The sequence below is a fragment of the Mesoplodon bidens genome (assembly GCF_964165515.1).
Source record: "Mesoplodon bidens genome assembly, chromosome: 13".
NCBI classification, from domain to species: domain Eukaryota; kingdom Metazoa; phylum Chordata; class Mammalia; order Artiodactyla; family Ziphiidae; genus Mesoplodon; species Mesoplodon bidens.
Window position 1 is genome coordinate 79606115 of NC_138169.1, and position 24203 is coordinate 79630317.

A 24203-nucleotide genomic window follows, 5' to 3' on the forward strand; every position below is an offset into this window, starting at 1 on the left:
GAAAAACATAAAAACAAACACAAAAAATCTTAGTTTTACTTTTGGTTTACTAATTCTTTGTTTAGTTGTGTTTATGTTTAATTTATTCTTAAACAATCCAATTAATTTAAATTTTCAACAATTATGTATTTATTTCTAGAAGGTCTATTTGGTTGTATCTCAAAATATGCTTGATTATTTTTAATAACTCTTCTCTAACTGATAAGAGTTCTACTTTCACTTTGTTTTGATCTCTGATGATTTCTTTCTTGCCAGTTCAACAATGAATGGAAATGTTTATCTTTAAAAAGATTTTAAACAGTATGGAGGTTCCTTAAAAAACTAAAAATAGAACTACCATATGACCCAGCAATCCCACTACTAGGCATATACCCTGAGAAAACCATAATTCCAAAAGAGACATGTACCAAAATGTTCATTGCAGCTCTATTCACAATAACCCGGAGCTGGAAACAACCTAAGTGTCCATCATCAGATGAATGGATAAAGAAGATGTGGCACATATATACAATGGAATATTACTCAGCCATAAAAAGAAACGAAACTGAGCTATTTGTAATGAGGTGGATAGACCTAGAGTCTGTCATACAGAGTGAAGTAAGTCAGAAAGAGAAAGACAAATACCGTATGCTAACACATATATATGGAATTTAAAAAAAAAAAAAAAGTCATGAAGGACCTAGGGGCAAAACGGGAATAAAGACACAGACCTACTTGAGAATGGACTTGAGGATATGGGGAGGGGGAAGGGTAAGCTGTGACAAAGCCAAAGAAAAAAAAAAAAAAAAAAAAACTTCACTGAGTAACATTATAGAATAACTGAATAAATGGAGGGCTGTATTACAGTCATGGACTCAGTGCTGTGAAGATGTCAGTTCTCCCCAAATTAATCTGTAGATCTGATAAATTCCAATCAAAATCCTAAAAGTGTTTTGGGAGGAGGGGAAAATTGACAAGGTGATTCTGAAGAACTAGATGGGAGGACTTGCCATACAAAATATAAATAATTATTATAAATCCCTAATAATTAAAATGTATCTTACTAACATAGAGACAAAAAATGTAGCCAATGAAATAAAATAGCCCAGAAACAGACCCATGAAAAAATGAAAACTTGACCTACAGTAGAGCTGGTAAAAAGGAGCAGTGAAAAAAGGATAGATAGCTTTTTCTGATAAATGGTACTTTGTTATCCATATGAAAAGTAACTAAATTGGACCCCTACCTTACAAAAATCAATTCTTAGTGAATTCAGAATCTAAATATAAAGGGCAAACTATAATATTTTTAGAACACAATATCAGAGATTATCTTTTTTTAATGATTAAAAAAAATTTTTTTTGGCAAAAAAAAAAAAAAAAGATTTTACTTGCACTTTTATTAATTTTTTTAAGTGAGAAGATTGATCAGATTAGATTGCTTCCATAATGTTGATAAAATAATTTGCAGGGGTTAATTTTACAGAATTTTCACTCAATAAATGAGTCTCATTCAGAAACCATCATTTACTTCCCTGTGTAGAGCTTTCTTAATATGGGACATGGGGACTGGGATAGGACAGGAGTTCAAAACCAGTTTCACATTTTTATGACTCTGTGCACATATGCCCGGTATCTTTCAGGTCTTGAGATAATTTATACTTATGCTGGTGGTTTGTTCTACAAGCAGGCTCTTTCCCTCAAGATGGGATGAGATTCAGTAAAATGGAAAAAGGACTCCTTGGTCATCCAGCCACACTTGGGTTCATACTGGGCCTAACCTTTGAAATTTTGTTATAAAATTCCTTTATTCTTGCTCAACAATTGAAATGTTCTGACCCCTGTGACCTGTATAAATGTGTATATCTTTTTAGGTAGAAAACTTAAGTTAACTTGTTAACTTCAATTTCCTAAAATATGTTAATGCCTCTGCATTTTGAATAAAAAAGTAGTAAAGGAAAGAAAAGAAGACCAAATATCATACACCATGAGCCTGCATTGGACCTACAAGGTCTCATGCTCTCGTTCTCTTTGCTGCTTCCTCTCAGGCCTGGGCTATGGCTACTTGGAGTGGTAAAACCAGACATTAATGTGGACAAAATAGTGGACTTAGAATGCTGTGGTTTTTGATCAATTTGGTCCAACTGGACAGCATTAAAAAGAGTTGTCTTGTATCTCACTAGAATTTTACCTTGAGCTTTCAGGCCAGTGTCTCTGTGAGAAACAACTGGCCTTTGTTTAAACCTGTGTTATCCCAAAGACCTCCAGGGAAATAATTTGGCTGCTCAAGAACAGAATTTGTAGTATCGGGAATCCTGTGAACTCAGCTTCTACTTTTCTGTCTCTGAATAACTAATGCAATACATTTTAAAAGCCATCTCACTGAAAATGCCAAGAGCTCACCTTGGGAAATCAGGGATAATGTCTGGTAATTTGTTGATCATGCTCCTTCCCATAAACATCACCCCCATCGATTCAATATACCAAGTAGTTTCCCCTAATTTGAAATGAATAGAAAACAGATAATAAAAATTGATCCATCAGGTAAACACAACAGAACCACAGTTAGAGAAAGAAATAATTATTTGTAAAAGTTTGTCTCCCATTTTTAATTCAGTAAATTCCTTTTTCCCTAGGAGACAGCCATGCTATTACACAGTAAGGCATATTTTGATAAGGGTTTCATTTCTAAACTGAAGAGAAACAGAAGTCGCAGGAGATAGGATTGCTGGATGATGTAGTGGGCAGCCTTGGGGATATAATAGAATCACCTGGGGAGCTGTTCTAACAAAATACTGTTAGGTAGATCCCATCACCAGAGAATCTGTTTTAATTTATCTTGGATGCTGATTTGAGACACCCAGAGGCATGAAAGCTCTAATACGCAGATAAGAGTGAGAAGAACTGGTACTAAAATTGGAAGCCTCTATTTTACTATTATTATTACTGATCGTGAATCCCTTGATCCTAGCCTCATATTTGGTGTGGAGTAAGTGCTCAATAAATCTCTAGTGTGAGCAAAATGAGTAAGTAACAGTGAAATTTGTTAACAAACTGACAAATGCTGACTATGGGTCAGAGTGAAAGCATAAAATCCCTAGGGAGCTGCACACACAAGAGGAGTTATAGCTTTTCACAGGCTCTTTTCTAGGGTAATTGTGAGAAATACTGGGGACAGTGCTGCAGATGGGAGAAAGCATTTCACTCGATATCCTGATGGAAGGGATAAGAACTAACCCATGGGGGGATGGGCAGCAATCTCTTTTGCCCACAGGGCACAGGTGAAGACCTACTGTAGCTAGGAAAAAGAGAAAGGGGGGAACCATTACAGGTCCCCTACATATAAGAGTTACTTCACTGGAGGAGGGTTCAGATCACGGAGACCCGTCCTGAGGTCCAGAAACACAATGGCTGCAGAGGACAGAGGAGGCCTGAGAAAAGTCCTTCCCTATAAGCAGGCTAGCAACTGAGGAGTAAAAATCACCAACAGTCTACTGCTGTGACAGAAACAACTGCATAGAGACCCATTTTGAGATGGCAGCACACAGAGAAGGACTACAGCAGAGGAAGGTCATTAAAAAAAATTCTTCAGCAAACTAACCACAACCCTAAGGACAAGGTAAGAGTGGGGGAATTTGAAACAACAATGAAACCTACTCAATTCAATTCTTGGATAGGTTAAGTCAACTCACCCCACTCACATACTAGCAGAATATACATACACATTTCTAGTCATAAATACAAAGTATAAATTTCACACTCAGATATGATCTAACTGTTGAAACAATGACAGAGATTAAAATTTTTTTTAATATTTAAAAAATTTAAACATTTAAAAATAACTGTTGATTAATATGTTAAAGGCTCTAGTAGAAAAGGTGTCCAGCATGCAAGAGCAGTTGGAGAATTTCAGAGAGAAATAGAAACTATAAGAAAGAATCAAATGGAAATGCTAGAAGAATGGTAGTAGAGATTAAAAAAAATGCTTTTGATGGGCTGATCAGTAGACTTGACACAGATGAAGAAAGAATCACCGGTGATAGGTAGATAGAAATTACCCAAATTAAAGCACCAAGAGAAAAAAAGAGTAAGTAAATAAATATATATAAATAAAATGTTAATATAGTATATATAATATATATAAATATGCAGGCAAACAAGATCACAGTCTCTAAGAACTGTGGAAACATTTCAAACAATTTAACATACTTGTCAATGCAATCCTAGAAGCAGAAGAGAGCATATAGTATAAAAAAAGGTTTGAGGACACTGTGTTGAAATATTTCTAAAAATATTGCATGAAAGCAAACCATGGATCCAGGAAGCTAAGTCAATTAAAGAGAATAAATATCAACCAACGAACAAATGTATACACATCATATTTACATTATTACATTATTACATATTAAAGATAAAGAAAAACCATGAAGGCAGCTTGAGAATAAAAGACATATTGCATATAAAGGAAATACTGTTTAAGTCATAAGATAATGGATTAACAGCTCCAAAATGCTGAAACAACAATAAAACTACTGCCAATACTGAATTCTATGTATAGTGAAAATATTTCTCACCAAAAATGTAGAAAGACTTTTCAGACAAACTAAAGCTGAGAGAATTCACTACCAAGATATCTGTACTACAAAAACGTTACAAGAAGGTCCTTAGGCAGAAGCAACAAACAGAAATGTGAACCTTTAAAAAGAAAGGATGATCAAGAGAAATGATTAAAATAAAGGTAAAAATAAAATATTTTTCTATTTTTTAATCTCTCTAAATGAAAAATGAATTTTCAATGCAATAATAGTACTGATGTGTTGCAAAGAATATATAAAAAGTAAAGTCTGTAACAGTGATAGCACAAAAAACAGAGGGAAAAATTGGTAATATACGATTTATATACAACATGTGAAGTGTAATATCCATTTCAATCTACACTTTGATAAATTACAGAAATATATTGTTAACCCTAGATAAAGGGAACATAAAGGTAGTCAAGAACAATCCATGAAAAGAAGAAAAAAAGGACAAAAAATTGGATAAATAGTATATAGCTATATGTCAAATTTTAATACCAACTACTTAAAAAATTGCATTGAAATTGCATTGAGAGTAAATGATCTATTCACATTAGACTGTATAAGAAAATAGGTCCTGGCTATATTCTGTCTACAAGAATCACACTTAAAATAATGTTACATACATTGATTGAAAATAAAATTATTGAAAATATACATCATGCAACACTAAGCAAGAGAAAGCTTTAGTGACAATAGTGAATCAGGAAAGGTAGACTCTAATTAGGAACACTACAGGGGGAAAAGTCTATACACCTACAAAGAAAATCTCAGGTCCAGATAGCTTCTCTGATGAATACTCTCAAATGTTTAGGCAAGAAATAATACCCATTGTTAACAAATTTTTCAACAAAAGAACACTTTCCAACTAACTTAATGAGCCCAGTATTATCCTGAAACCAGACAAAGACAGAGACACATCTTTTTTCAGAAAACTCATCATAGCAAAAGGAAAAAATAAAAATCACATGAAGATTGAAAAATAAAATTACCTCTGTTCTCAGACTACATGATTGTCCACATAGAAAATCTCAAATAATCTATTAAAATATTACTAAATCTAATAAATAAGTTTAGGATTTTCATAGAATACAAAGTCAATATGCAAAATCTATTGTGTTGCTAGAAACTAGAAATAGACTATTACAATTGAAAATTTAAAAAAAGAAAGAACATTTATAATAACATCAAGAACAAAAAAATATTATAAATCTAATAAAATATATATGTGTAGAGATTATATGGTAAAAACTGCAGGACAATTTTGAAAGAAATATAAGAAACCTACACTAGATCAATGGGGCACCATTCTTTAAAAACAAAAGCAAAAAACCAAAAAATAAAACCTTTCCATCTACTTCATTCTCTATACCAAAATTTTTCTTGAATTTTATCACTAGGGAATTCTGGTAGGCATCAAATGATATATAATTTAAAATAATGTAAAGGATTCCATCAATACTAGTGTTGGAGTCCACCCACAGAAGGCTTTAAAAATCCTTCTTATCATTTTTCTTCTGAATATGCCTTACAGAAGACACCTGCCTATATGTCTGACAATGCAATCTCCTCATTCAAAGAAAGTTGGCACCCATTTGAAAAAAAAGTGGTTGCTAAAATGAGTTTTCCCCTCTAACAACTGATCAGTTTATTTTAGATAAAAATAAGTGTAAATCAAGCTATGCTCATATATTTCAAAAATTGTGTACAAAAAATAATCAGAACATGCATTGCTATATCTACTGCCACTGTAACTCAATTTCTTACACTCTGAAATATAGCTTCTTAAAGGAATAAATGTTTAATTCATAGTTAAATGAACATTAATTATCCAACAGACTGAAAAGTCATGGTTCCTACAGTGCTTGTATTTGTTCAATTTTATAAGTTATATAAAAGTCTTATTCCCTGTAAAAGATTCTTTTAATTTTTACACACTCTCAGTATATTTATTTTAATGTTTAACCTATTTATATGTGTTAACTCCTATTATACAAATGTTGATGTTTTAATTTTTCCCATAACATCACTACTCTTTTCTATTATTTTTCTCTTTTCTGTTGCTGTGGCCTAGTTTACAGCTCTTCATTACTTTTTTCTGTGCATACTTATGATCAATTGAATCTTTAATATCAATCTATATTTTTCAAACTACCTATTTCTATTTAGTTTTTTGGTAAACATTTATCCCAGCTGATCTCATTGAGAATATTTATGTATTTAATTGACATGTTGACACACTTTAGATTGTCAATTTTACTGTGATGTTATTCAGTTTAATTTTTCATAGTAGTTATGCTCTCACTTTTCTAGTGGTTTCTTCTATTAGCTCATTCTGTTTTATGAGTATCAATTATCATTTTGGTGAAGTGCACACTTGTGATGCTCTAAAACTCAGGCCCTGGCTCTTTCCTGATGTGGAAAAAGGAGGTACTCAAGGATCTAGGCTGGATGGAGTAACCCATCTCAGTAGGCTCCCCCTCCCACATACCAGGATACTTTGCCTCAGAGGAGTTTCTTTCATTTCTGACAGAGCATGTCTCCAAGAGAGTAGGGATACTTCACAAATTCTCAAATATTTAATGGGCTCCTCATATGTTTGCTTCCAAATAGTTCCATGTGCTGCATCTTGTTTTCTGCCATTTCTAGATTGTTGAACAGTGTCCAGAATCTTTTATGTGTTCAATAATATTTGATGAGTAGATGAAAGAACAAGCAAGTACACGTTTTAAATGAAATAATTAATAACTCATTCTTGATAAATAGTACTGTAACAAGCATCGATTCCTTTTTTGTTCTTTTAATGCAGGGCTTTGTTGCATCTTTAAAATATCACAAATAGATCTTAAGAATCATCTAGCTTCTTGTTTTTTCCATAGCTGGACAATTCTTAGATATTATTCATCAGCCGGTTGAACTGTTCCTTTTCCAGAATTATAGATACAATCCAATTTTTTTTTTAACTATTGTGGTTTGCTGAATCAAAGCATCTGAGTATGACACATTTTCAATGTGTTTCCTTCAAGAATGAACTCATATTTTGGGGTTTGAGATACTGAACAACAGATGACTGGTGTCATCCAAACATTGTGGATGTATTTTTTACCCAATAAATTTCAGATATGAACAAGAGACCCACCCTCCTGAATAAAAACATTGATAGGAAGTGAGCATATGTAGACCTCATCTTGTAAAGGAAGCCCAGTGCAATATCCATGTATATGTCTATGGAGAGTCAAAACCATAGCCAGTTCCTTTCTATTTCCCCAACATTTGTCAACCTGGAGTCTCTTTTTCTTTCCAAGGAGACTTTTTTATGTTGATGTGACTGAATTCCTCTGGGGTCCTTCATAATAACTGTGTGTCTCTTCTCAGTGATGTCGACATTCTCTGGAATGTCAACAGTCTGATTGCTGAGAACAGTTTTCATTCTTACAGGAAGAGGATTTCTCTTAGCATTCACCTATTACGTACAAGTGACTGACAGATTTAAATTTTGGTGGCCCTGACTATAATCACACCCTTTAATTAGCACTTGTTTGTTGCAAAATACAAAACAAATAGTAGTGTTGGTGTTGACCTCTCAAAGACAGTACAGGATCTGAACCAACATACATCTCACTATTATAGAAGGGGTGACATGAGTTATATGAGTTAGCTGAGATAATAATTCAAATTCATTCCAGAAGTTGTTTGGTACACCTTAAGGACTGATGTCTTACATAGTTGCTTAGCTGACTATTTCTTACATAAGCTTTGATAGTGACTAGAAAGTAAGTAAGGTATTAATGTACAGTTAAACCATAGGTAGCCATGACACAATGTGAAGAGTAGTAAAATAAATGCTCCAAGTGGCATGAGAGCACAGTGGAGGAATATGTTAGTTTGGAATAGATTTTTATAATACATAGCTCTGTGAAATCTTTCTTTTAATGAATAATATGCTTTTTAAGAATCTCCCCACCTGTCCCCCCACCTCCTCCCACCCACTTTGTTCTGCCAGGTCCTCCTTCTCGGCTACTGAATTAACATTATATCTTTACTACACACACACACACACACACACACACACACACACACACACACACACAGAGTTCCTTATCTTGTTCATTCTTATAAGAGCTAAGGTTTTGTCAGTTCAAGTTAGACAGTAAAAGCCTAAAATGCTTTTCTTAAATATATCTATTGCTGTTTGCTTCTGAATGTAAATTAGGTATTGAGTATTACTTCTTCATTTAAATGTGATTAAATTAAAAATAAAGTTAAAATAAAGGGTTAAAAATAAATCCTTTCCTGATCTGATGATATATTATGCCACTACCTTTTATTTCTCAAGAAATAAAAAAGGTACAGAGGAACGAAGGTGGTGGAGTAGAAGGACGTGCTCTAATACCCTTTTGTGAGAACTCCAGAATTACAACTAGCTGCTGGACAAACATCGACAGGAAGACACTGGAACTCACCAAAAATGATACCCCACATCCTAAGACAAAGGAGAAGTCACAATGAGATGGTAGGAGGGGTGCAATCACAGTAAAAGCAAATCCCATAACTGGTGGGTGGGTGACTCACAGACTGGAGAAGACATACCACAGAAGTCCACCCACTGGAGTGAAGGTTCTGAGCCCCATGTCAGGCTTCCCAACCTCGGGTTCTGGCAACGGGAGGAGGAATTCCTAGAGAATCAGACTTTGAAGCCTAGTGGGAATTCATTGCAGAATTTTGACAGGACTGGGGGAAACAGAGACTCCACTCTTGGAGGGCACACACAAAGTAGTGTGAGCATTGCGACCCAGGGGAAGGAGAAGTGACCCCAGGGGAGACTGAACAAGACCCACCTGCTAGTGTTGGAGGGTCTCCTGCAGAGTCGGGGGTGGCTGTGGCTCACTGTGGAGACAAGGACACTGGCAGCAGAAGTTCTGGGAAGTACTTCTTGGCAAGAGCCCTCCCAGAGTCAGCCATTAGCCCCACCAAACAGCCCACATGGGCTCCAGTGTTGGGTTGCCTCAGGCCAAACAACCAACAGGGAGGGAACCCAGACACATCCATGAATAGTCAAGTGAATTAAAGTTTTACTGAGCTCTGCCCACCAGAGCAACAGTCAGCTCTACCCACCACCAGTCCCCCCCATCAAGCCTCTTAGATAGCCTCATCCACCAGAAGGCAGACAGCAGAAGCAAGAAGAACTATAATCCTACAGCCTGTGGAACAAAAACCACATTCACAGAAAGATAGACAAGGTGAAAAGGCAGAGGGCTATGTACCAGATGAAGGAACAAGATAAAACCCCAGAAAAACAACTAAATGAAGTGGAGATAAGCAACCTTCCAGAAAAAGAATTCAGAATAATGATAGTGAAGATGATCCAGGACCTCGGAAAAAGAATGGAGGCAAACATTGAGAAGATGCAAGAAATGTTTAACAAAGACCTAGAAGAACTAAAGAAGAAACAAACAGAGATGAACAATACAATAACTGAAATGAAAACTACACTAGAAGGAATCAATTGAAGAATAACTGAGGCAGAACAATGGATAAGTGACCTGGAAGACAGAATGGTGGAATTCACTGCTGAGGAACAGACTAAAGAAAAAGAATGAAAAGAAATGAAGACAGGCTAAGAGACTTCTGGGGCAATATTAAATGTAACAACATTTGCATTATAGGGGTCCCAGAAGGAGAAGAGAGAGAGAAGGGACCAGAGAAAATATTTGAAGAGATTATAGTCAAAAACTCCCCTACGGAAGGAAAGAGCCACCCAAGTCCAGGAAGCACAGCGAGTCCCATACAGGATAAACCCAAGGAGAAACGCACTGAGACACACAGTAATCAAACTGGCAAAAATTAAAGACAAAGAACAATTATTGAGAGCAGCAAGGGAAAAGTGACAAATAACATACAAGGGAACTCCCATGAGGTTAACAGCAGATTTCTCAGCAGAAACTCTACAAGCCAGAAGGAAGTGGCATGATATACTTAAAGTGATGAAAGGGAAGAACCTACAACCAAGATTACTCTACCCAGCAAGGATCTCATTCAGATTCGATGGAGAAATCAAAAGCTTTACAGAGAAGCAAAAGCTAAGAGATTCAGCACCACCAAACCAGCTCTACAACAAATGCTAAAGGAACTTCTCTAAGTGGGCAACACAAGAGAAGAAAAGGACCTACAAATACAAATGCAAAACAATTAAGAAAAGGGTCATAGGAACATACAATTGATAATTACCTTAAATGTGAATGGATTAAATGCTCCAACCAAAAGACACATGTTTGCTGAATGGATACAAAAACAAGACCCATCTATATGCTATCTGCAAGAGACCCACTTGAGACCTAGGGACAGATACAGACTGAAAGTGAGGGGATGGAAAAAGATATTCCATGCAAATGGAAATCAAAAGAAAGCTGGAGTAGCTGTACGCATATCAGATAAAATAGACTTTAAAATAAAGAATGTTACAAGAGACAAGGAAGGACACTACATAATGATCAAGGGATCAATCCAAGAAGAAGATATAACAATTGTAAATATTTATGCACCCAACATAGGAGCACCTCAATACATAAGGCAGCTGCTAACAGCTATAAAAGAGGAAATTGACAGTAACACAATAATAGTGGGAGACATTAACACCTCACTCACACTAATGGACAGAACATACAGACAGAAAATTAATAAGGAAACACAAGCTTTAAATGACACAATGGACCAGATAGATTTAATTGATATTTATAGGACAGTCCATCCAAAACCAGCAGATTACACTTTCTTCTCAAGTGTGCACAGAACATCCTCCAGGATAGATCACATCTTGGGTCACAAATCAAACCTCAGTAAATTTAAGAAAATCGAAATCATATCAAGCATCTTTTCTAACCAAAATGCTATGAGATTAGAAATGAATTATAAGGAAAAAAATGTAAAAAACACAAACACATGGAGGCTAAACAATATGTTACTAAATAACCAAGAGATTACTGAAGAAATCAAAGAGGAAATCAAAAAACACCCAGAGACAAATGACAATGAAAAAATGACTGTCCAAAACCTATGGGACACAGCAATAGCAGTTCTAAGAGGGAAGTTTATAGGTATACAAGCCTACCTCAAGAAACATGAAAATCTCAAATAAACAATCTAACCTTACACCTAAAAGAACTAGAGAAAGAAGAACAAACAAAACCCAAAGTGAGCAGAAGGAAACAAATCATAAAAATCAGAGCAGAAATAAATGAAATAGAAACAAAGAAAACAGTAACAAAGATCAATAAAACTAAAAGCTGGTTCTTTGAGAAGATAAACAAAATTGATAAACCATTAGCTAGACTCATCAAGAAAAAGAGAGAGAGGACTCAAATCAATAAAATTAGAAATGAAAAAGGAGAAGTTACAACAGACAGCGCAGAAATACAAAGCACCCTAAGAGACTACTACAAGCAACCTCTCTGCCAATAAAATGGACAACCTGGAAGAAATGGACAAATTCTTAGAAAGGTATAACCTTCCATGACTGAACCAGGAAGAAATAGAAAATATGAACAGACCAATCACAAGTAATGAAATTGAAACTGTGATTAAAAATCTTCCAACAGTGCTTCTCTGGTGGCACAGTGGCTGAGAGTCCGCCTGCTGATGCAGGAGTTGTGGGGTTCGTGCCCCAGTCCGGGAGGATCCCACATGCCACGGAGTGGCTGGGCCCGTGAACCATGGCCACTGGGCCTGCACGTCCAGAGACTGTGCTCCGCAACAGGAGAGGCCACAACAGTGAGAGGCCCGTGCATCACACACACACACAAAAATCTTCCAACAAAAAAAAGTCCAGGACCAGATGGCTTCACAGGTGAATTCTATCAAACAATTAGAGAAGAGCTAATACCTATCCTTCTCAAGCTCTTCCAAAAAATTGCACAGGAAGGAACACTCCCAAACTCATTCTATGAGGCCACAATCACCCTGATACCAAAACCAGACAAAGATACTACAAAAAAAGAAAAGTACAGACGAATATCACTCATGAATATAGATGCAAAAGTCCTGAACAAAATACTATGAAACAGAATCCAACAACACATTAAAAGGATCATACACCATGATCAAGTGGGATTTATCCCAGGGATGCAAGGACTGTTCAATATATGCAAATCAATCAATGTGATACACCATATTAACAATTTGAAGAATAAAAAACATTTGATCATCTCGTTAGATGCAGAAAAAGCTTTTGACAAAATTCAACACACATTTATGATAAAAACTCTCCAGAAAGTGGGCATAGAGGGAACCTACCTCAACATAAAAAGACCATTAACGACAAACCCACAGCAAACTTCATTCTCAATAGTGAAAAACTGAAAGCATTTCCTTTAAGATCAGGAATGAGACAATGATGTCCACTCTCACCACTATTATTCAACACAGTTTTGGAAGTCCTAGCCATGGAAATCAGAGAAGAAAAAGAAATAAAAAGAATACAAATTGGAAAAGAAGAAATAAAACTGTCACTGTTTGCAGATGACATGATACTATACATAGAGAATCCTAAGAATGCCACCCGAAAACTACTAGAGCTAATCAATGAATTTTGTAAAGTTGCAGGATACAAAATTAATGCACAGAAATCTCTTGCATTCCTATACACTAATGATGAAAAATCTGAAAGAGAAATTATGGAAACACTCCCATTTACCATTGCAACAAAAAGAATAAAATACCTATGAATAAACCTACCTAGGGAGAAAAAAGACCTGTATGCACAAAACTATAAGACACTGATGAAAGAAACTAAAGATGATACCAACAGATGGAGAGATATACCATGTTCTTGCATTGGAAGAATCAATATTGTGAAAATGACTATACTACCCAAAGCAATCTACAGATTCAATGCAATCCCTATCTATTTACCAATGGCATTTTTTATGGAACTAGAACAAAAAAATCTTAAAATTTGTATGGAGACAAAAAAGACCCTGAATAGCCAAAGCAGTCTTGAGGGAAAAAATGGAGCTGTGGGAATCAGACTCCCTGACTTCAGACTATACTACAAAGCTACTGTAATCAATACAATATGGTACTGGCACAAAAACAGAACCATACATAGAAAGCCCAGAGGGAAACCCATGCACCTATAGTCAACTAATCTATGACAAAGGAGGCAGGATATACAATGTAGAAAAGACAGTCTGTTCAATAAATGTGCTGGGAAAACTGGACAGCTACATGTAAAAGAATGAAATTAGAACATTCCCTAACACCATACACAAAAATAAACTCAAAATCGATTTGAGATCTAAATGTAAGACTGGACATTATAAAACTGTTAGAGGAAAACATAGGCAGAACACTCTTTGACATAAATCACAGCAAGGTCTTTTTTGATCCACCTCCTAGAGTAATGGAAATAAAACCATAAATAAACAAATGGGACCTAATGAAACTTCAAAGCTTTTGCACAGCAAAGGAAACCATAAGCAAGATGAAAAGACAACCCTCAGAATGGGAGAAAATATTTGCAAATGAATCAATGGACAAAGGATTAATCTCCCCAGTATATAAACAGCTCATGCAGCTCAATATTAAAGAAACAAACAACCCAATCCAAAAGTTGGTAGAAGATCTAAATAGACATTTCTCCAAAGAAGACATACAGATGGCCAAGAAGAACATGAAAATCTGCTCAACATCACTAATTATTAGAGAAATGCAAATCAAAACTACAATGAGGTATCACCTCACACCAGTTAGAATGGGCATCATCAGAAAATCTACAAACAACAAATGCTGGAGATAGTGTGGAGAAAAGGGAACCCCCTTGCACTGTTGGTGGGAATGTAAGTTGATACAGCCACTATGGAGAACAGTATGGAGGTTCCTTAAAAAACTAAAAATAGAATTACCATATGATCCAGTAATCCCACCACTGGGCATATACCCAGAGAAAACCACAACTCAAAAATACACATGCACCCCAATGTTTATTGCAGCACTATTTACAATAGCCAGGTCGTGGAAGCAACCTAAATGTCCATTGACAGACGAATGGATAAAGAAGATATTGTACATATATACAATGGAATATTACTCAGCCATAAAAAGGAATGAAATTGAGTCATTTCTTGAGACGTGGGTGGATCTAGAGACTGTCATACAGAGTGAAGTAAGTCAGAAAGAGATAAACAAATATCGTTTATTAATGCATGTATGTGGAACCTAGAAAAATGGTACAGATGAACCAGTTTGCAGGGCAGAAGTTGAGACACAGATGTAGAGAACAAACGTATGGACACCAAGGGGGAGAAACAGCGGTTGGATGGGGATAGTGGTGTGCTGAATTAGGCGATTGGGATTGACATGTATACACTGATGTGTATAAAATTGATGACTAATAAGGACCTGAAGTATAAACAAACAAACAAACAAAAACAACTAATACTAAACTTTCTTTGGGTTATTTGTATGGAAATATGTTAATATAAAATTTTCAGACATCACATGAAATTTCTAAAAATCTTATATGTTCTGGTATAATGTTATAAATCATAATTCTAGTTATTACTTTAAAATGTATATCTCAGAAATAACTAAATTTCCTTGTCAATTGCATTATCATGAACTTTCATCAAATCTTTAACCGTGGTAATTTTTAACTCTTTTGTCATTTACAGACAGTTCCAGGTGCACTCTGATACTTTGCATAAATGCTCCTATAAAAGATTTTCATCTTCAAGGAATTCATGGAAAAGACTCTCACAAGTACAGATTTCTGGTAACTGACTATACTGCTGAATGGAATAAATAAGCATTTTCAGAACTCTAATGTAAAACTGATGAATTCATAAAAATGCTTACAAAAGATCAAGATGAAAAAAAATTAATTACATGGGACTGTGTGAACTGATGAGGATGATTATAATTTTTGTGACTTTCTGTTTGAATTAAAAAAAATCCCACAAGAAAAGAAAAAGAAATTAAAAAAAAACTTTGTTGTACTGACAACATACATTTTAGTGTAGGCTGACAAAAAAACATGCAAGCCCCAATAATCACGTTAAAGCCATCTTATATCAGAAGAAATGTGCATTAATTTTTGGAAATAATTTCTCATATAACTCTAACTCCTAAAGAATTTTTGGAAAATGTTAAATTATAAATTATAAGTGCTTGTTAAAGATGTAACTTTATGTCTCAGAATATTCTGGTGTTGACAGTTTTAAGAAAATCATTTTTCCAGGCTTAGTAGAAATATGTAAGTAGTCAAATAGGCCATGATATATCATGCATCACTGGGGAGAAAGAAGAAAAATTATCAAAGTTTAGAATTCCTCAAGTCTGGGGGAAATGAAGCTACTAACTGTGACAAGACACTGCCTTTTCTGCCGCTCAGAATATAGCTGAGAATTGGGAATTATGTTTGGTAATAATCTCTTAAGCACATCTGTAGTGTGGATAAAAGTTCTTACTTGGAAATGTGATGTTCATTCAACTAGAGCTGATTTTAAACGGACAGAATATAGGCCAGCAGATTTCTGTGACATACTCATAACCTTTCTGTAAATGTGCTGCCTTTATTTTTTATATCAAATGAATACTGGGGTTTCAAAAGGTATTATTCATAAATAGGATACAGTTCTTCAAAGGGGAAAAAAACTAGCCCATAACATACTGACCCTTGGGAAATAAAACACCAAATCATTTCTCCTTTGGAAGAAGTTCTCCTTTGGAACTCCAAAGCAAGCCTATATCTTTTCATCAGTCACTTTTTCAAAGGAAGAGATCACTTGAGTTTCACCATCTATCTGTACGTATTAGGTTGTCAATTTGGTTTGAGTTTTCATCAGAGTTGGGTTAACAGCTGGAAGGAAGAGTCGTCTAATCCAAACATTCACCAGGGGGCCATGAGAAAAATCTGTTACATCTGACATAGGACAATGGTACTTGTTCAAGAAGAGACTTTGAACATTTGTAACGGAAAGGTTACCTTTCGTAAAAATTGTTCTGATTATTCTCACAAATGTAGAATTGAAAGTTCTATTTAATTGAAAAAGAAGTCTAATTTAGTAAAGGAGAAATATTTTCTATATCTATTCATATTATCAATTAAGGAAGTCTTTTAAATTAAGTAATTACAACAAGGCCCCAAAGGAAAATACAGTAAGAATCCAAAAACTATCAATGCCAGAATCTAATGCAAAATAATTCTACACAATAAAATATACATATTATTCCTAGGTTTGTTAGAGCGAATGACAGAAAAAGGGTTTGAGGATTACTATGTCACAAGGAATATATATCTTTAAAAGAAAGAGTTGAACTGAATATGATAAAATATTAATGTTTACTAATTTGGCAGATGGCAATACAAAGGTCTACTACATTCATTTCTGGGTTTTTCTATATGTTTTAATATTTAATAATATTTTGTAGTTTTCTTTAGTAAAAAAAATAATGACAATTTTGTAAGAGAAAGCAGGTCTTTATTAATGATGTCATGAAAAATAAATTTGATAAAGCCATAATATTTGTGTGGTTCAATGTAGATCAGAAATTATTTCCTATTAGATGACTTTCTCATAAAAACCTAATAAAATAGTGCACCATCACGAATGAAGAAAAAAAAATAAACATATCCAGTTTAGAGTTAGAATAAGAAACTGCCTATGTGAAGAGTAATCAGAAAAAAAAAAGCATATCTGTTTCATTGATTTTTCATGGAATGTTGTATATTTACAGATTGAAAATCTTGAGTCAAATAGTATACAAGTTAATGGATTAGAGTTATATAAAGCACAATTCATAAGATTATATTTTGTTACACCAATCCCGTGTTGTATTGGAAAAATGAAGTGCTTGTGTGTGAATCCTACATTATTATTGACCTTAGGTAGTTCCTTGGGAGACAGAGGTCTTTCATCCTCATTCTTGTATTACTCATTGGATACTAAAGAAAGTATCACTCCATATCTTTACCACACAAGCTATAAAATTTAAACCACAAGTTATGCAATACATAACTTTCTCTTTTAATAGTGAATACATTCATATGTATATGTTCTCTTCTAAGTTCATGTGTTCTATATCTCATAAGTCAACTTGACCTCCAGCTTGCTATGCCAATTATAAATATTCCTTCTGACAATTGCTGTTAGCATCATATGGTGACTGGAAATTGTCCTTACTCTCACATTCCCCAAGCATTCGGTGTACAAATCATGTGTTTTTCTGGCCTTGTTTGAACAGGTTGAACTGTGTTTCTTGATAGAGATGTTTCAATTACTTTTCCTGTGTGACTACTCCTCAAAATTTAAATTCACTTACCTATCAGGATTCATCGACAGAGTTTTGAAACATGTTCATGAAATACTCTGAGCAGTTACACATAATAAACTAGCAAACTGCTCTAATGTGTCTTCTCACAGCCCTTTCAGAAATATTTCATTCATCACAGCAAAGTCTCCTTCTTTTGCAACATACAAATGCCTCCAGATACATATCTCTATACAAAAATGTGTCACAGGCAATGTTTACAATACAGAAAGAGTCAATAACTCTATTACTTGGCATCCTGTTGTGGCTCCCTATACAAACAACACAATCAAAGCACACTGTATTTTCTTTTTTTTTCTTTAAAAAAATTTTTTAACATCTTTATTGGAGTATAATTGCTTTACAATGTTGTGTTAGTTTCTGCTGTATAACAAAGTGAATCAGCTATACGTATATGTATATCTCCATATCCCCTCCCTCTTGCATCTCCCTCCCACCCTCCCTATCCCACCCCTCTAGGTGGTCACAAAGCACCGAGCTGATCTCCCTGTGCAATGCAGCTGCTTCCCACTAGCTATCTAGTTTACATTTGGTAGTGTATATATGAGAGCATTTCAAATTGTAGAAAACAATGGATGTAATTGCATTATTCAGTTATTTGTAAATGTTTACTTATCTATGTAATGTTTTCGTTACAGACCTGCAGGAGGAGGTAACAGGGAGAGCGACTAATCTGACTGATGAGAAAGGTTGGAGGTTAACATTCAGGGTGTTGTTTCACATTCAGGTGGGACAATAGATCAGAGGTGACTCTATATGGTCTAGACTTTTCTGTATTGCTTTCTTTTGGATCTTCTTTGATCAGTAACATGAGGTTGTTCCCTTCCTCTAGGCAAAGGCTGTTTCTACTGTCTAAACATCTTGCAACTTTTCTATCTTTGACTAGATGGCCAAGTCAGTTTGACCCTGATGAGTTCATTTGCTAAACTGTGATTGAGGAATAGTATCTCCACCCTGGTTTGTCAGAGCTTAAAATTTCACTAGTGTATATTTTCTGAGACATTCATGAATATATTAGTTTAGAAGAAGAAAAACAGTTGGTAAGAAATGGAACAACCAGAAAATGAGAGTTCATGATAACTACAGTATCATTCCTAAAATAATTCTTTTTAAAGATGGAGTCCAAGAAGTCGAGAATATTTTCAAAACAGAGAACAAATTAAAAACTGTTAGAAAACATTACATAAACATTTTAAAAATATGGAAGATCAGAGAGTTCTAGCATCCATTAAACAATTCAGAAAAGGCAAAGAAAATAGAAAAAAAATGTAGAGATTTCCAAAGCCAAAAGTGAGGATGATTTCCTGAAGCCCCAAAATGTGTCTGACTGTTGACTTTAGAGAAATATGAGTGGGAAAAAAGTGCAGAAAGAAAAGTTTTCTCTGAAATCATCGGAACAGTAATTTTACTCAAAGTAAGGTTAAATTCCAAAGATATGGAGAGATGATGGATGGATACATAGGTAGATAGAGAGAAAAAGTTTTCTGCTCACCAGGAATCTGATTGCTATCAGGATTATCAAGTATAAAACTGCATGCTAAAATAGAGATAATAAAGATGGGTTTCTAATATTCTAAAAATTAAACTTAGAACTACTTTTCAAACTAGCCGTCAAGTATAAAAGATTTAACAAAAATATATCATAAAGACTCTGTAACCTATATGAAGCCCATATACATGTACACATACATTTATTTAATCTACAATACAACCAAAAATAATCAAAGAAAGAAGTTGACTCAGCTTCAAAAAAGACAATGAACTGATTTACGGGTAAAATGAAGAGACAATCTAGTAGAGTAGATGCATAGGAGGATGTCCACAAAAATTCCTATAAAAACAACAACAATGTTTTCACAAGTAACGTGATAGGATGCTAGATCTAAGAGATGGATGGGAGAAGTTCACATTTCTTTTGTTAAAAATCATTATTTTTACATTTATTTTTTTAAGTCTTTATTGGAGTATAATTGCTTTACAGTGGTGTGTTAGTTTCTGCTTTATAACAAAGTGAATCAGCTATACATATACATATGTCCCCATATCTCCTCCCTCTTGTGTCTCATTTCCACCCTCCCTACCCCACTGAGCAGAGGTAGTTTATCTAAAGGCAGCTCCCTTCTCACCACTGTAAACTTCAAATTTTATGCTCTGCTCAGCCAGATGGCTGTTGAGACGTTGAAGCAACGGTTGCAGTTGCAGCCTCTGCGGCTTTTAATCTGCTGAGGAAATCATAGGAGAGGGATGCTGGACCCTGTTCTCTGTGAGCTGACAGTCTCCTGTTTAGCAGCATCAGAGCACGGTCCCAACGACAGAGGGAAGTGCAGCCCAGGACTTGGGGATTCTTTTGACCCAAAGAGGCAATATTCTTTCTGTCCTAGACTGTAGACCTGCCATGTCTGTCTGAATCCCCAAATTTCTCTAGTGAATCAAACAGATATGTAGCATCATCTCTGTCCTTTAGATACTGAACAGGCAGGCAGGGTTTATGGCAAAGGAGCTTACGACAGGACATGACAGCCCCCAAATTATCTTCTTGTCTTTTCATCACTACAGAATGCCTGATATTAAAAACTGTCCAACGATCAGACATACTACCTGAACCATCAGACAGAATGACCTAACAGAGGACCTTTTTCAATACCTGAACATAAAGGAAACAAGAATTAGAGGATCCCATTGATTTCAAAAAGAAATTAAATAACTTATTTGTGAACTTAAAATATGATTTTGTTGTAAAAAATATCATTTGATGAATAGGTATCAAAATTAATGGTTTGAAAGGTCAAGCACAGGTTAAAAATAGCAAAAAAAAAAAAAAAAAAGAAATACACAATCTCCACGATAGATATAGAACTACTCAGGTTATCTCATAATGAGTGACTACTGGTAGTTTTGTCTTTCAGGAAATCTTCCAATTTTATCTAAGTTATTACATATGTAGATATAAAGTTGTTTATAATATTTTCTTATTTTAATATCTGTAGAATCTGTTCTGACATTACCTCTCTCGTTCTTAATACTGGTAATTTGTGTAATCTTTTCTTTTTTTTCTGACTGGTCTGGCTAGAAGTTTATCAATTTTATTTGATCCAACTTTTGATTTCATTATAATTTTCTCTATAATTTTTCTGTTTTCTATTCATTGATTTGGCTCTGATCCTTACTGTTTTTCCAATTTATTTGGGTTTAATTTTCTCTTTCTTTTCTAGTTTATTAAGGTCAAAATTGGGGTCAAATAATTAAGGAATTTCTTCTTTTTTAATATCAAAATTTGGCATATTGTGTTTTTTTCCTTCAACTTAAAATGATTTCTAATTTTTATTTTGATTTCTTCATTAAAACATCAAATTTCCTATTGATCACAGGATGAAATTTTCATCTCAAACATTTTATTTTTCATCTCTAGAAGTTTGATTTCTATCACTTTAAAATTTTCTTGACTATTAATTCTAACATCTGTGATCATTCTAGATTGATTTATTACTTTATATTTGAATTATGGCATTTATTATTGTGTTATTTTATATTCTAGTAAATTTAAACTAGGTGCCAGTCATTATGATTGCTGTTAGTGTCATATCTAAAAAATCTTTGCATAACTCAAGGTCAAAATCACTTTCTCCTATTTTTTTTTTTTTTAGAGTATTTATAGAATTAGATTTTGTAGTTAGGTCTATGATTGATTAGTATTTAGATTGTGCATATGGTGCAAGGTATGGATTAAAGTTCTTTTTTTTTCTTCTTTTGAATGTTTAATTGTTCCACTTTCATTTCTTGGATAGACTATTCTTTCTGTACTAAATATCTTTGTAACTTTGCAATACATGTTTAATAAACATTTTAACGTCCTTGTCTGCTAATTCTAAAATCTGAGTCAATTCTTGAATGGCTTCAATTGATTTATTATCCTCCTTAGTATAACTAGTTTGTTTTGTTTTGTTTTGTTTTTTTGCTTACTTTATAATTTTAATTGGATGTCAGATATTGTGAGTTTTATCTTGGTGAGTTCTACATATCTTTGGTTTCCACAAATATGATTGAGCTGTTTTCTGGGATGCAGTTAAGTCAAAATAGCTTGATCTTTTCAGGTCTTTTCTTTTTGTAAGATTTAGGCAGATTTGGAGCACTGCCCATTTGGAGCCTAATTATTCCATACTACTGAGGCAAGGGCCTTATGTATAGTTTATAATATGACCTATAATGCTTGAGGTTCTCCAGTCTGACTGGTGGGAATAGGTATTATTTTTAACCCTGTGTGAATTAGTGTCAGACAATATTTCCAATAATCTTTCTAGGGGAGTTTTCCCTCAGTAGTGGGTAGTTACTATACATGAAGGGGCTGTTCAATATTCAGCTGAAAACTTGAGGGGAACCCTCTGTATATCCCTGGAGTCCTCTCTCTGTGCATTTTTGTTCTCTAGGTAATTTGACCTGCAAACTCTAGTTACATTTGTCCCCTTCATTTCTCAGCTCCATCTACTCAAATCAGGTAGTCCAGCATTTTGCTCTGGGTCCCCATCCTCTATCCCATCCTGGAAACTCCCTGAAGGCTTTAGCCTAGGAAATCATAGATATATCTTTAGTCTGGGGAATATATAGACTGTGTCCCTTTCTCAGGCATCGGTCTACCTCACTGACTTGTTTCCACTTTCGTAAAAATCTTTATTCCGTATAATTTGTTTACATTTTTTAAATGGCTTTGGTGGGAAGGTAAATCTTGTCTCCAAAACTCTATTTTGATGAGCAAGCGAAAGACATGATATTTTTCATAATAATACAATTCAAGACAGGGATGAATGGGAATTGTTGAAAAGGAAACAATAAAAAAGATAATTACATTGATAATTTTTGTTTCACAGCAAAAACGAACGTAGCAGGGAATGTGGTTTTATGGAAATTTGCTTGTTTGTTCTTTAATTTATAATAGAGTTTCTTGGACTTAATCTGTCATCCTTTTATCTGTTTTATATTTTCGACAAATATTCATGTCAACACAATGGATATAGTTTATATGATCTTGAACGTGAGCTTCACTGTACTATAAGTTATTTTTTTAAAGGGCACTTAAAATTATCTTGTTACAATTTTAATATGTGTCTGACTATTCCCTGCTAAAGTTCAACTATTATATCTTACTCATTTCTTTGTTTCCAACATTATTTCTCCATAAATATGTTTATGCCACAAACATTCCTAATTTTACTTCACACGTATGTTATCGAACATATGAAAATAATAAAAATTTGAAAACTGCTTAAAATATATAATATTTATTAATATAAAAGATATTATAATTTTTCCCATTAATCAAAATATGTGCACTGGTAAACAAACAGTAAATAAAAGTGTTCAAGTTCTAGTGATTCTAGGAACCTGAAACTGAGCCAAATCCATATTATAATATTAAAATTCATAATTCAAAGAGTTACTAGAAGCAAGGGTAAACAAAATTACAGTAAGATTTCCAAAAGAAAACTTGTCTGTGGGAGAAATTAAGTATGTTTTTGTTTAAAACACCAAAAATACATTTAAAAACACTAAAGTCTCTAAAATTTATTTAAGATAACAAAGCATGTATTGATATCTCCTATTCATGGTCAGAAATTTAACTAGAGCAGAAAATAATGACAGAGAAATGTTTTGAAAAATCTAAAATGATTCATATGATCTCTTGTGAATTGCACATAATGATAACAGTAGGTATCTGACCTGGACTACAGTTAGTTCTGCTTAAGTTCTGTTAGACTGTCTTTCTGAAAGAATTAGTTTCTTCATGTTGTTCAGATAATAGGTAGATTCAAGTGGAGAAACACATGAGATGTGCAAGGAAGATATTTTACACCTCAGATATTCAGATGCATGACTGATGGACCTCTGGTCACACTGTACAATAAACTATTTATTACATGTACTGTTTAAATTATTATGACAGCATGGGCAAAGATTTAGAAATGCAGTACTGTACAGCAGCCTGGTTTTCTATCTATGGTTCTACAGTGAAGGCAAAAAGCATGTGGAGGAAGAAAATTTCCTTAAACAATTTATGGTAAATTTTCATTCAATGCATTACCAGAAAAATACATATCAATTTTCAGGATAGATTTATCAGCTTTTTAGAGATCACAAAAATCTCTAAAATAAATAAATGTTTTTATATAGTAATTTCGGTCCCTCACTGAAATTCTTCCCACACATCCTTCCCAGCCTTCTTAGTTCATTTTTTTTCTATCATTTTCCTTATTGTGAAATTCCAGGAATGAAAAAAATGTTATAACCTGGAATCCCTGTAGCTTTATCAAGCATCATGTTCTATAGTTCA

General features: G+C 34.3%; 1 pseudogene across 1 annotated transcript; it reads right to left on the bottom strand.

Moving 5' to 3' along the window:
* Nucleotides 1-7489: 7489 nt before the first annotated feature.
* LOC308626747 (large ribosomal subunit protein uL6-like) lies at nt 7490-7985 on the bottom strand (annotated as a pseudogene). Its single transcript has one exon. The product of its transcript is annotated as a large ribosomal subunit protein uL6-like (transcript).
* Nucleotides 7986-24203: the final 16218 nt, after the last annotated feature.